This window comes from Cyanistes caeruleus, unplaced genomic scaffold (assembly GCF_971803275.1).
Source record: "Cyanistes caeruleus unplaced genomic scaffold, bCyaCae1.hap1.1 HAP1_SCAFFOLD_239, whole genome shotgun sequence".
NCBI classification, from domain to species: Eukaryota; Metazoa; Chordata; class Aves; order Passeriformes; family Paridae; genus Cyanistes; species Cyanistes caeruleus.
Window position 1 is genome coordinate 86,541 of NW_028256021.1, and position 5,460 is coordinate 92,000.

Consider the following 5,460-nt stretch of genomic DNA (forward strand, 5'->3'; position numbering starts at 1 on the left):
AGGGATGGTGGCTTCTGGAGAAGCTGGGCGAGCCACAGCAGGGCAGGTGGCCTCACCTTATCAGCTTCTCCAGTTCTTTCCACAACGCCAGCCACATCCCAAAGAAGAGCGGCACAGATGTCCCATTGCGTGCCCAGTGCCGGATCATCACTTCCTCCAGCTCTTGGGCCACTGCCATGCAGGGACTGCAGCTGCAGGAGCTCTCCAGAGGGCTTGCAGGAGCACCTGGCCGCCGGCGAGGGGTGGCCCGAGGCCTGGAGAACCTGGGAGCCTCAGGGGCTGCTCGGTTCCTCCATGGGCCTCAGGGCCTAACCCTGGGGCGCTTCCTCGTCTGCCGCCTCCATGGTTGCCAGTGGCCACCGGCCCAGCAGACAGCCACAGCGGCCAGCAGCAGGACAAGGGCAGGCATCAGGACGCCACCGTCACCCATGGCTACGGCACGTCCCATGGCGACTGCACTGGCAGCTGCAGGGGCTGGCCCGGTTTATATAGGGCTGGCGTGGTGATGTCACAGTGCTGTGGCCAGGACAGCTGTGTGACATCACGGCCCTGCATCACACCAGAGCTTAACCCCTTTGTGACATCACGGCCCTGCGTCACCCCAGCCCTCACCAGTTCCACGGGAGCCAGGAAGGGGCTCCCTGTGGGCACTCGAGCACCCTCTGGAGCAGAGGAGAAAGAAGATTCCTGTCTAAATAGGACACGGTGATGAGGAGGGGAATGGTGATGGTGTCACCTCCTTGCTGGCAGAGCATGTGACATGGATTGTCCAGTTGGGGATTGCAAAGTCCATGGACAGGACAAGCCCTGCTCAGCAACATGGAAACCATCGGTGTGCTGTCCACTACATTCCCATGCTGAATCCGAACTTGGATTCAAATCCAGCTCTGTGCCTCTTACTGGGATTTAAATGGATGTTATCCTATTGAAAACCAGTACCTTTAAAACTTTAGGTTTCTCTGACTTCAGGGAATTGAGGTGCAAATAAAATGAAAGGGTATGATGGAGTTTGTGTCCACCTAAAATTAACACTTTAATGAGAAATAAAATAAGGACAACGCCCATAAACCGTGCGCAGTATAGGGACAAACTGCAAAGACCAGGACTACTAAATATACTACTAAATATACAGGGTAGGTCTGAGGGCAGAGTCTGAGGGCATGGGTCCAACCACAAACTGGGGTTAGAAATATGCAAAATACTGCAACAAATAACAACCAATCAGGGGAGAGAACCAGGAACATTCTAGAAACATAACCTTATAAGGGGTGAGTCGATTAACATACTAACTGCCATAAGCCCTTTCTCTTTGCCACATCTTAATCAAATGCTTCCCAAGGCTTGAACTTAATCCCTCTTTTTTTTCTGGGTGAAATTCGGCTGGCTTGGATCCCCAGCAAGACACATTCCCATATCACATTAGTCTGTTCTTCACCCAACACTCCCTGTCCCCGTTCATTTCACACTGGGATTTCTGCTCCAGAAGGATTCTGTGAGGGGCACAATTAAAAGTCTCTCATGGAATGGGAGGATCCAGATTTAACAAGTGGGAAAGAGTTTAACCCCACTATCTGTTTAACTGGTCCCGAGGGTGGAGACCTGAAGGAAACTCATGACTGGATTCAGGTCATAGATCTGCAGATGCCAAGGAGATATTAAATTATCCTCCTTGGAATTAAAGCTGGGAATTTTTCTTTCTCTGGAGCAGTAAATTAGGATGTTGATGGGCCCCCCTTCTCTGCTCGCTCTGACCCTCCTGCCCCAGCCTCGCTCGGTTCCATTCACGTTCCTCCTGTCAGGGACACTCTCCACACAGATCATGGCTTGGATTCCTTGGATCCTCAGCAGTGTTTTCCTTGGATTTTAGCCAGGGCTTCCCTGGTTTTGGGGCAGGCTGGAGTGTGTGGAGCTTTCTGCAGCCACCGTTAGGGGTGTGTGTCTTCCTTTTCCCAGCAATTTCCCTCTGTCTTCCCATTACCGACGTTTCTCCTCTCCACCTCTTCCAGCTCCATGCCATGTTGACAGGAGCTCAGAAAGCTCAGGAAAACAGAAACAAGCTCCACAGCGAATTCCTGGAAGAAAAATCCATGGATGGCCAGGAGGCTGCTGTGGCTCCTTCCTGAAAATCAGGGCTGTTGGGAGCACGGCACAGGGTGTCCCAGGACTTAGAGCTGGACACTGAACCCTCCTGGATCTCCTTGGCACCCGTCCCAGGCAGGGATGGTCCTGGATATCCTCCTGGATCTGCCCCAGGAAGGTCCCTGCTCCCTGGGGAGGGATGGGATGGGTAGAGGACAAGGAATGAAGGTCAGGAGAAGAGTACAGAGATGCTTCTTGCCACTGCAGCAAGAAATTTGGTGCACTGAAAGCTCAGCTGGAGATGAAGGTGGCCAAAAATGTGAGGCACAATAAAAATTGACTTGTTAAATCCATTAATAAAAAAAAATTAAAAAATAGAAATTACATCATCCCCTTCCAGGATGTGGATGGTCACCTGACAAACATGGACACAGACACAGTGCAGGTTTTCTAATGCATTTATTGCCTCTGTCTTCAACACTCACCCCTCCCTTCCCAGAGGAAAACACGCATTGTACCAAGGGACACTGCAAAGTCCTTGAAGAGGGCAAGCCCTGCTCAGCAGAAACCAAACCACCCCAGACTGAATCACAGCATTCCCATCTTGAATCCAAACCCAGCACATGCCAGCTCTTGGGAAGAGAGGAAGCCCATGGCAGTCAAAACCAGAGCAGTGGGACAAGCATGAGCGCTCTTTGGAAAATCCTGATTTATTTAGAGCAGAGGCTCTGCAGAAGTTGGTGAGCTGCTATGAGAAAACTCTTGCAGTCCTCGCCAGCCATTTCAGGAGAGCTCCCCAGAGACAGAGGAACTTCTCCTCCCTTTGTCTCTGGGGGATCTTCTCTGGCACAGGGTAGTGGTTGTTTGAAGTTGGTGCCACTGCAGAGTCCTCGGAGCCGGGGCTTGACACAGGTGGTAGCAGCACTCTTCCTGATGTGCTGCCACTTGCTCCAGGGGAGGATTCATTGCAAGGGGCTGAGCTCCGGTTCTGATTTCCAGGCTTTTCCAGGCCATGTTCATCTTCAGGGATGAGCCAGGGCTGTGATCCCTGAATTGGGTGGGGCCGTGATGTCACAAAGGGGCTGAGCGCTGGGGTGATGCAGGGCCGTGATGTCACACAGCTGTCCTGGCCACAGCACTGTGACATCACCGTGCCAGCCCTATATAAACCAGGCCAGCCCCCGCATCTGCCAGTGCAGTCGCCATGGGACGTGCCGTAGCCATGGGTGACGGTGGCGTCCTGATGCCTGCCCTTGTCCTGCTGCTGGCCGCTGTGGCTGTCTGCTGGGCCGGTGGCCACTGGCAACCACGGAGGCGGCAGACGAGGAAGCGCCCCAGGGTTAGGCCCAGAGGCCCATGGAGGAACCGAGCAGCCCCTGCAGCTCCCAGGTTCTCCAGGCTTCGGGCCACCCCTCACCAGCGGCCAGGTGCTCCCGCAAGCCCTCTGGAGAGCTCCTGCAGCTGCGGTCCCTGCATGGCAGTGGCCCAAGAGCTGCAGGAAGTGATGATCCGGCACTGGGCACGCAATGGGACATCTGTGCCGCTCTTCTTTGGGATGTGGCTGGCGTTGTGGAAAGAACTGGAGAAGCTGATGAGGTGAGGCCACCTGCCCTGCTGTGGCTCTCCCAGCTTCTCCAGAAGCCACCATCCCTTCAGGAGGCTGCTCTCAGCAAGACTGGCCATCCTTGGGAGAGCCTCAAGCCTTGCAAGGATGGCACAGCAGAGAAGACCCGCCGTCTGTGCAAGAAGCTCTGGCGGTCAGAGAACGTCCATGGTGCCAGGAGCCTCCGCTATCTCTGACAGCCTCCATCCCTCAGAGAGGCTCAGCCAGACCTGTCAGCCTGCAGAAGGTGCAGAGCCCAGGGACAGGTCTCCCAGCTTCCTTGGACCCTTGGACTTCAACAACATGGGCGCATCCCTGAGCACTGACATGGCCAGGGAAAGCCCACAGGTCCAAGTGGAAGCCCAGCCCGATCCAGGGGAGCCGTCTCAGGAGCAGGGGGAGGAGCAGCAAGTGTCCTGGAGCCAGCAGCTGCCGGACCACAGCTCCCAGGTGACGGTGCTGGACGTGCCAGCTGGCAACAACCTGTGCCTGGTGGATGAAAAGATTCCCGGGGGACCAGGGAGTTTCCTCCATCTCCAGGAAGCTGCTCCCATACAGCCACCAAATACCAACAAGGCTTCTGTACCGGCAGGTGAGACCTGAGGAGCTGTCTGAGGCTCCCATGGGGCTCTGGAGGGGCATTCCCAGGCCAGGCCAGGGCTTCTGAGAGCAGCCTAGAAGCAGGTCAGAGCAAGGTGGCTGGCGCTGGCTGGGGCTGCTGCACATGCGGACACTCGGGGGGTTCCTGGGAGCATCAGGCCCTGTGATGGAGGCATTGTCTCCTCCTCACAGCCCGATGGCACCTGTGGTTCCACTGGAGATCGTGCTGATGGAGAAGGTGGGCTTTGGCTGCCGCAGAATCATCCAGTTCCTCGACTGGCTCCAGCTGCCTGACAGCTTTGTGCTGGTGATGGAGCGTCCAGAGCAATCTTGGGATCTCTTGCGCATCCTGCTGGAGCAAGAGTTCCTGAGCGAGGAGGCAGCGCGCTGGCTTTTCTGGCAGGTGCTGGAGGCCGTGTGGCACTGCACCACCTGCGGTGTCCTGCACCGGGACATCAAGCCAGAGAACCTCCTCGTCAACCTGGAGACTGGCGATCTGAAGCTGATCAACTTTGGTTGCGGCATCTTCTTGCAGGAGCGGGCCTTCACACAGTTTGCCGGTGAGCCCAGAGCGCGGGCCCTGCTCCCAGTGCCAGGCACTGCATGGCCCCATTCCCTCCTGGTCCGTGGGGTGCGGCATTCAGCCGGCTGCCGGCTGCCCTGTGGCACGGGGCAGGTGCTGTGCCCCAGGAGCCGGCTGCCGGCCCTGCTGACAGAAAGGGGCTGCAAAAGCCGGGCCCCGGCTCCTCGGCTTGGCAGGCCCGCAAGGCCTTGGGCTGCTCCTCTGGCGTTCTCAGCCTTGCAGAATGGTTTCTTGGCTTTGGCCCATTGTCAGGGGGAGGCAGGCAGGCCTTGGGGGGAAGTTGTGGCCACGGCTGCAGCCCCTGCCTCTGGCAGGAGGCTGGCGCCAGGCTCTGGAAGGCAGCAGCCTGCGCCTGAGCAGTGCCACCCGTCTCCCCTAAGAACATGCACGTACTGCCCGCCCGAGTGGATCGGCCTGCGCTGCTACCACGGCGATGGGGTGACCATCTGGTCCCTGGGCGTGCTGCTGTTGGAGATGGTGTGCGGGTTCCTGCCCTTCGAGAACGAGCGTGACACCGTGTTGGGGCAGCTCTTCTTCCCGCAGGAGGTCTCTCCAGGTTGGTACGCGGCCTGAAGCAGGCAGGCTTTGGCAGGTG

The 5,460-nt window shown here is 57.0% G+C and overlaps 1 pseudogene; it reads left to right on the plus strand.

Moving 5' to 3' along the window:
- The first annotated feature begins 4,478 nt into the window (after positions 1 to 4,478).
- On the plus strand, positions 4,479 to 4,842 carry LOC147645533 (serine/threonine-protein kinase pim-1 pseudogene; annotated as a pseudogene).
- The last annotated feature ends 618 nt before the right edge of the window (positions 4,843 to 5,460 follow it).